The 8,813-nt window shown below is 35.6% G+C and overlaps 1 long non-coding RNA gene across 18 annotated transcripts in view; it reads right to left on the bottom strand.

Annotated features, from left to right (window-relative positions):
* LOC109499940 overlaps positions 1 to 8,813 on the bottom strand; it is a 224,522-nt gene that overhangs the window by 2,768 nt on the left and 212,941 nt on the right. For 12 of the 18 annotated variants that reach the window (XR_006598296.1, XR_006598292.1, XR_006598299.1 and 9 more), the window contains 4 exons: positions 8,584 to 8,631; positions 7,614 to 7,695; positions 5,507 to 5,572; positions 4,925 to 5,094 (listed from right to left, as the gene is read on the bottom strand). This is a non-coding gene — a long non-coding RNA (uncharacterized LOC109499940). Of the gene's footprint in view, positions 1 to 4,874; positions 5,095 to 5,506; positions 5,573 to 7,613; positions 7,696 to 8,583; positions 8,632 to 8,813 lie in introns of those variants that run through there. The other 6 variants (XR_006598297.1, XR_006598298.1, XR_006598291.1 and 3 more) reach the window with 4 other exon arrangements.

The following is an 8,813-nucleotide window of genomic DNA, read 5'->3' as shown; positions in this document are numbered from 1 at the left end:
GTCATAGGGGTATTTTAAATATTACTACATTTGTGTTTATGGAACATTTACAGATCAACATTGTTAGCTTCATTCATATTTCATTTTTGATAAGTTCAAGTATACCTAGTTTAATTTTTTAATAACTATAGTACAATTCGTTTTCTGCAAAATAACTTCTGTTCCTCTTTCCATCCATCCATCCATCCATTCATTTATGTATCCATCCATCTACTGATCTACTTGTATACAGGTATAAATGAGGGTATTCAACTAGTTTGATATCCAACAAATGTGGAAAATGGTTACATTTGAGTAATTTTGAATAATTTTAAAACATAATTTTCAAGAACTTTTGAGGTCCCATTTTAATATGTATTACTTATACTAAGCTCACCCTAAAAGTTAAAGACAATGTAAATCTGGGGAAAAAAAGTTTGCAAACTGGATAATTCCTTTAGCATTCCTTTCTCTGAGTACTTCCTCTTTTCAAAGTACTTTTGCTTAATAACAATATCATTCAAAGTCTCCAAGTTTTAAAGGAACATAATACTCCTAAAAAACACTTTTATGTGACTGTGCTCTTATAAATACAAGACAGAATTTGTGTGATAATGGATAACAATTATGGAAGATTTCAACAAAAAATAATCAACAAAGGAACAGCAAACACATTCAGTAACATCGCTAATCTACTTAATCTGGTACATGATCCAGTGAGAGTGAAATGCATATAATTATGTAACTGGCAACCCCATGATGTACCTGTCCTGAAGACAGTCTCACAGGTCAACAATGTTTGTTTGTTTGTTTACACAGGCCCTGTAACACTTAATAGTAATTCAGGCCATGGCACAAATTCTTTTAAATGGACAGCCAGAATTATACAGAGTTGGGTGAGTCAAGGCTAAATTAACTCCTACTGAACCTTTAATGGGAAAATATATCCTCAAGAAATTATCCAGCAAAATGTAAACCCTATAAGAGCTGGAACTATGATCTAGCTTTTCTATTATTTTTTTAAACATTTATTTATTTTTGAGAAACAGAGACAGAGCGCCAGCAGAAGAGGGCCAGAGAGGGAGACACAGAATCTGAAGCAGTCTCCAGGCTCTGAGCTGTCAGCACAGAGCCTGACATGGGGCTCAAACTCACAAGTTGTGAGATCACGACCTGAGCCGAAGTCAGATGCTTAACTAAGCCACCCAGGCGCCCCTGTGACCTACCTTCTTAATTGCTCTAACTCTAATATCAGGAACAGTTAGACCTTTTAGATTTATTGCAAAAAAATAATAAATCTATAAGTGAATCATAATGAATAAATTCAGATAATCAGAAGTGCATTGCGGTTTTCTCTGGCTTTAATTACCTGACTTAAATTAACTGGCAAAACAATGTTTCTTCTAATAAAACGTATCTATTCCAACAGAGAATATTTTAACTTTAAAACTCATTTCCATCCATAATCTCTTCTCACAAAAGAATGGATCGGACTCATAATATATAAAGAGAAAGGTTAAGAATGCTTCAGACAGTTAAGCAATCTGCTTGGTCATAGAACTTTGTGAGTATGGAAAAAGTCTTTCTGCTAAATTAACATGAAATGAAATTAGTTTTTCCTTAAACTAGGAGAGGCTGTATTTTGTTTTGAATGCTGCTCTTAATACACTGTAAGCTTACTACAGCCATTACTTAGCAGGTTAATATATCAGTGGAAATTGTGACTTAATGAACCAGCCACAGGAGTTTTAACAATGCTTATCTTTTTAACACGCCCAAAAAGCAGATTTTTGTAGAGGTCAAAGACACTGACTAGAATAGCACTTGCTTCACACCAGCTCTCAAGAGGAAGCTTAAATAATAAATGTCACACCCTACTGTTAACAAGTCTTCCTACCGATGCAAAGCTATCCAAAAAGAAGTGTGAGGGTAAGTACAAGGAAGAAAAAGAGAAAGCGAAAAGAAGGATGTGAGTTAGCCTCTTCAATTTTTATCTATTTGAACGCCTTTGCCTCTGACAACTGGTGCAAGGTGGAACGAACATCAGAGGATAGAGTAAGCAAGACGGATGTGAGAGAGGGCTGATATCCCTACCCTGCCTCCAATTTTCTCCTTTCAGTTCTGCCATTACGCCATAGTGAATGTGTAGCTTGAAGGAAATGCGATGAGTGAGGTTAATTCCTGTAATGACCTCGCTTGAGTCAGACTTATGACTGTAAGGCAGAGCAGTTTAAGAGCATAAGTTCAAGCCCCGTGTCGGGCTCTGTGCTGACAGCTCAGAGCCTGGAGCCTGCTTTGAATTCTGTGTCTCCCTCTCTCTCTCTCTGCCCCTTCCCTGCTCATGCTGTCTCTCAAAAATAAATAAACATTGGAAAAAAATTAAGAAAATATGGTGCCAATCTTATTGATATGAAGATTAAGTGATCAAAGTCTTTTTTTTTTAAGGTTATATTTATTTTGAGAGAGAGACAGACAGCAAGCAGAGAAGGGGCAGAGAGAGAGGGAAACAGAATTCCAAGCAGGCTGTCAGCATAGAGCCCACTGTGGGGCTTGAACTCACAAACCCTGAGATCATGACCAAAGTCAAGAGTTGGGGGGCGCTCAACCTACTGAACCACCCAGGCACCCCAGTGATAAAAATTTTAATATACTTCTTGGATGATTGCTAACACTCAATAAATATGCGTCAAGAGTTGACTGTATGCTGAGTGTTTTCATATAAGATGGGTATACAGAATTACAAATCTAAGTCAAAACGTCAGGTTTAGCACTGAAAATCGGGCAAATGCAAACTGAAGACATTTGAAATAGCTAATTTACTTTCAGCACTTATTCTGTTTAAATATTTTCACATCCTACTTAATTTTAATGATGCTAGTCATTTAAGTCAATTTCCCCTCTCTGTTCTCCTTTATTAGTCCAAAATGGCAATTCTCATTTGCTTTTGACAATCTGATGAAAGTACTGCTTTTCTAAAATTCTCTTGAAAATTGGCATTGTGCTTTGATGAATATGTTTCCATTATCATTTAAATGCACTTTAAAATGGGTGCTCTGACAGATTAGATGCAAAAAGTTATACGTTGTCTGGCATTGGCTGTCTTTTACTACCTGTGGTGATAAAAACATTTCTTCCTATGGTGATAAAAGGACATTTAACATTTCATTTTGTCAAATTACCTGTAGTTAAGTTCCTTTATGGGAGTTTGCATAATAGGAAAAAGTAAGGTTCTACAAGTTTTTAATAAACTAACTGAATCACCCCAGGAGAAAGTAGTTACTAACCAACAGATGGTTTGCAAACATAAATCTTTTAACAGAGGCATAAGGGCTAACTGCCTGATGCCAACATTTGAGATTTCTTGGGGGATCTATTTTATTTATTTTTTAAACTATGATTAAAAAGTACTTTAGTTTGTACAATTTATTATCTGTACATCCATGATAGAAGTGTAGCCAGGTTTTGCTAACAATAACAACTTTTAATAAAGGTGATCTATTTTTAATTGCTACAATTTCCTCATAATATTCTATTATCATTTTAAATATATCTTGACATTTATTTCCAAGCAAAAACAGAGCTGATCCAGTGAAATGCATTTCATGGTAAGCACAGATGAGAAACATAAGATAATTATAAACTCCAAATTATTTCATAGAGAAAATATTCTGCAGCATATTACAAATGAATTTAAATATATACTTGGTTTGTGAAAGCCTTATGTAAACATAACCTGAATACACTTTAAAAGGAAAAACAGAGACGAAAACAAACATTTTTATAACCAGCCCAAAGACAGTCAAATATACATTTAAATAATAGACTAGTGAAAAAAAAAGAGAAAGAAAAGTAATTTTAGACAGAAATGTTCACAAAGAGTTCACTAATCAATCATCACATGCACATTCTTCCCCTAACAAAACAATGTTGAATGGCTATTCCTTCCACCTCTTGCTTGCTTCCCATAAACAAGGAAGGGGGAGCTATAACTGCTTTACGATCTTAAAGAAACAGATTCTTGATCTAAGGTTCATTTTGAGGAAAAAGTGCAGTTTGCTTTTCAGAAACAGTTGTTCACTGTCATTTTTCCTAGAGCTTCTGGATCCAGAGAAAGAATGGGAAAGCATGGATTCAAACCTCCTGACATGAAGAGTTGTTGCCATTTCTTATAACCCAATAGGTTTCAAAGGTATCTTTTTCAGGTAACACTCCTTGGGGCCTTTTTGCTCCTTAATTGAAGAAGGGTAACCACTCTCTTCTTTTATAATGAAAAATGACTTTCCCAATGAAGAAGCCATTACTACTAACATATCACCATCCTCAGACATGGAGGACTGTAAAACTTTTCTTCTTCATATAATTACTCTGCATCATTCCCTACTACCATGAGGGCTATGAGGCTGTTTTTTTTTTTTTAATTTCACTAAATGTTTTCATTTTGAGGTCAGCAGGTATATCCTGGAGTTCAGGAGGAACTACACTATCTTTTTCAGAAGGCTTTATGGAGAATTTGGAATATGCACTGATTTGGGCTCAAGTTCCATCTTGGCTATTTTTTTCTTTTAAATTATTTACTGGTTTCTCTGTATGATTTATTTCACTTAGCATAACACTTTCCAGTTCCATCTGGTTTCACTCTTATGTGGATCCTGAGAAATTTAACAGAAGATCATGGGGGAGGGGAAGGGAAAAAAAGAGTGAGGGAGCCAAACCATAAGAGACTCTTAAAAACTGAGAATAAACTGAGGGTTGATGGGGGGTAGGAGGGAGGGGAGGGTGGGTGATGGGCATTAAGGAGGGCACCTGTTGGGATGAGCACTTCGTGTTGTATGGAAACCAATTTGGCAATAAATTTCATAATAAATAAATAAATAAATAAATAAATAACTGGTTTCTTTGTCAAAAGTCTGGTTTCTTTTCATTTTTTGTCATTGATAATAATTACTTCACACCATTCTTTACTCGCATTATAATCATAATAATTTGCTTGGCCTTGGAATAATTTTCTTCTGAAGTATTCTTGAATGACTTCAGTAACATTTTGCATTGCATCTTTTAAAGTTCTAACAGCGGCTTCTTAGCATCCTTTTCATTCTTTACAAAAGTCATTGAATCCTGTGGAAGACAAAGCAGAATTCTGATTTTTAGATGTTTAGACAGATGACACCTTGAAGAAAAAAGAATTTAGGTGACAAAGCTAACCAAAAGTTCATTTGGGGTCTTTGGGAATTCAAATTGGGGAAATACAGATTGAGGAGGAAACTGAAATGTGTTCTAAAGGGGAGGAGAAAGACAGAATTTATAAAGGCAAAAACCATATGCTTGTGTAAGTTATTCTGAAAAAATTACGACTGATAGGTAAAGATAATTAAGGTTGATCCATATAGGCTAGGTTACTATGCTAAATGCTGGGCTGAAATACAGCAAATTAAGCCTCATTCTGAGAATTCCAACAAGATGTACTTTTGTGGTTGGCACATTCTAAAAGTTCATATTCCATCCAAGTATGGAAGAGCCTAAGACTAACCTCCCCAGTGGTCTTCTGGCTCCATTTTATGGCCTCTTGGTATTCTCGACTTCATTTCAGATGTTTCTGTGAACAATATCAAATTCACTCCTTTTATTTTTTTTCTACTCCTTTTATTTAACAGATGAATAAATCAAATTACTTTCAGTGTCAAAGTAATATTTATTGTTAAAATAGGAGAAGATTCCAAATTCCTTAATTTCTAGTGCTCTTTACACTGTATCATAGTACTTCTTAAGGATTTCTTTATATTAAGCCTAGTTATTCATGGAGTTAATCGGAAGGAGAAAGAGGAGAAGGCAGGGAGGTCAGGGAGGAAGAAGAGGATGAAGAGAAAAGGAAAGATTTAGTTTATTGCTTTCACTATATACTTGAACATGAGTTTGAATTGTACAGATTCACTCATACAGAGATCTTTTTGTAAATATAACAGTACTGTAAATGTATTTTTTCTCTTCCTTACAGTTTTCTTATTAACATTTACTTTTATCTAGCTCACTTTATTATAAGAATACAATACAGAATATGTGCAACATATAAAATATGTGTTAATTGACTGTTCATGTCATCGGTAAGGCTTCCAGTTAATACTACAGTCAATAGTAGTTAAGTTTCTTTTGGGGGGGGTGACTCAAAAGTTGTACCTGAGCTTTCCACTACAAGAGGGCTGATGCCCCCACACCTGTAATGTTTGAAAATTAAGGGTACTAAGATTTCTTGGTTTTCCTCAAATATCTAATATGCTTAAGGGTTCTAGTCCAAAGTCTATTCTGCTCTCCTTGCAAACTCTTCTGAAATTCTCAACTACCTCATTACTTCCACTGTCAGTTGTTACCTCCCATCACCCTTCAGGTAAGCCTCAAGTGTGGATCTGCAGTTCTCTCATGGTCTTGGTCACCCTTCAGATTCCACTTGAGGTGAATAAGCACCACCACAGATGTCAATGAGAAAAACAAAACAAGATTTATAAAGTGTCAAAGAAAACATCCAAGTCCAGACATTAGTAAGGAAAATGTCATGAAGGATGACTCTTGCACTTAGAGAATGCTCTCACCATCTGCTAAGAGTCTTGAAGATCAGACAGAAAGGACATTTTCAGGGAGGAGCAAACAAGGCTATGAGGAATGAGGTGGGGGGTGGTGATGAACAGGTGACATGATCAGACAGTTGAGCAAGGAGAATGCGTGTGTGTGTGTGTGTGTGTGTGTGTGTGTGTGTGTTTTATTTTTGGTCCTAATTCTCAGGAGAGACCATAAAGAAGAGATGTTTCATGATCCAGTGCTTGGAAGAACCTCAGGAACAAGTCAGAGTTTAGAGGGGAGAAGAAAAGTCTAACTAAATTTTAGTGGTCACATGTTCAGATTGACCAGTGAGAATAAGCAGGGCAGGTAATCGTTCACTAAACAAAGAGTGGGGATTTAGAATATTTGTGGCTAGGTTTGTCACGGGGAATCTAGGGGAACATCCCAAGAGTTATCTATGTCATACAGAGAAGGGTGGTTCTTTGCATTGAGCTGTTGCCTGGAATACAAAAAAAGAGGGAGTTTCCTTATCATTGCTATTTTCCAGGAGTACAGAGATTAGGTAAAGGTGAACACTGCCACAACAAATACCAACTTTTCTTTTACTCTCATGAAGTATTATTTTACCTCAAGATGATGTTTCACCTTTGTAGCTTCCCCATTCTCATCAGTAGTATCACTAAGAGCTCAGCGGCTCTGTGACAAGTGCCCACTCAGAGGACTTTTAAAGTGATTGCCCTTGATCACATAGCACTCCAAATTGATGCAGGTAAGCCACCATACATGCTTGGGATAAGTGATGGACAGTTCCTCCTACTCCACCTCCTTCTTGACAATCACTGTTATGTCTAGAATAACCTCAACTTTGGAGGGATATTAGCATATCTCCAGGAGAAAATTAGATCCCAAATACTTTTCTATTGTCAAAAATCTCTCTCTACAACATACCATTCAGCATCCTCATACTGCTATTTGCAGCTTCTTTATTTCCTAAAATCCCCTTCAGTGAGCCTTCTGGAGTGCCCCACTGACACCACCTCACTATGTGTCCCCAACTCCCTCCTCGTGTGCTACGCGTCCATCACCTTGATGACATTGCTTCTTCCACGGCCTCTCAAGTGGACACTGCTTTCTCTCCTACCCAGTGTCCCCTGAGCTGCGATAGTGCTAGAGAGAAAAATCAAAGAACTCATTTGGTGTATTTATCAGGTTGGTGTTACATTTATAAATAAAGTTAGAGATAATTGATATCTTTTTGATGTTAAATCTACATATCCCCAAATACTGAAAGCATTGTCATTTTTTCAAGTCTCCTTTTGATTTTTGGTTCCTTCAGAACAATTATAATTTTTCTCACCTAACTAACTCTAGTTAAGACTATTTAAAGGTATTTTATTTTACTTTGTCATTTTAAATGGGGTATACTCTTCAATATATTGTCTAGAGAGATGCTTTTACATGTGAAGATGATTGATATATATGTTAATTTTATGTATACCTTAGCCCACAATTCTTGCTTTTCTAACATATTTAACTTGGCTAATTGTATTAGTTAATACTTCAAATAAAATGTAAGTAGTAAAGATAATGGTGAACATTTTTGTATTTTTTATCATAGGAGGAGTATCTCATTTTTCTCCCTAAATTGTTGGATTTTAAGTCAAGATAAATATTTTATCATGTTAAGGAAATATTAACCAATTTTAATTTTTATTTAATCATTTGAAAATCAAAAAGATGCTAAATTTTATGACACACTTTTTCAGCATCTATGGAGATTTATCATGTGGGATTTATCTTGGGACATAATATGGTGAATTTTACTATTATGCTTTTTAATATTGAATAACACCTATATTTTTAGAATAAATCCCATCCTGATCCTGAGGCACTGTATTTGCTATGGCAGAGTTATTTTATCTTTTCTCTTAGTTCACATATGTGTTCCTGGGTCGTATCCATTCTGCAATTCAACTTCTCTGTGGAGTTGTTTTTTTCATCAACTATATTATTTTTCAGATTCAGTATTTCCAATCAATACTTTTAATGTCTTACCTTGATTCATGTTTCTGTTATCATTCCCCATATTTATTTTGCCTCTTCCTGTAAATCAAATTTAGCTGATTAAAAGGGTGCGTTTTCTTGTCTTTTTTTCACTAATGGTTGCTCCGCAAAAATGTCTTTTAATGTTTTCTGAATTCATTTTTTTCCTGGAGAAACTGGCTCATTAGTCTATGATTTGAATCTGTGTGGAGAGATCAATGGCCAAGTCCTAGTATCCATGT

Source organism: Felis catus, chromosome A1 (assembly GCF_018350175.1).
Source record: "Felis catus isolate Fca126 chromosome A1, F.catus_Fca126_mat1.0, whole genome shotgun sequence".
Lineage (NCBI taxonomy): Eukaryota > Metazoa > Chordata > Mammalia > Carnivora > Felidae > Felis > Felis catus.
The sequence above is the reverse complement of the archived record's forward strand: the minus strand, read 5'-3'. Positions and strand labels throughout refer to the sequence as shown.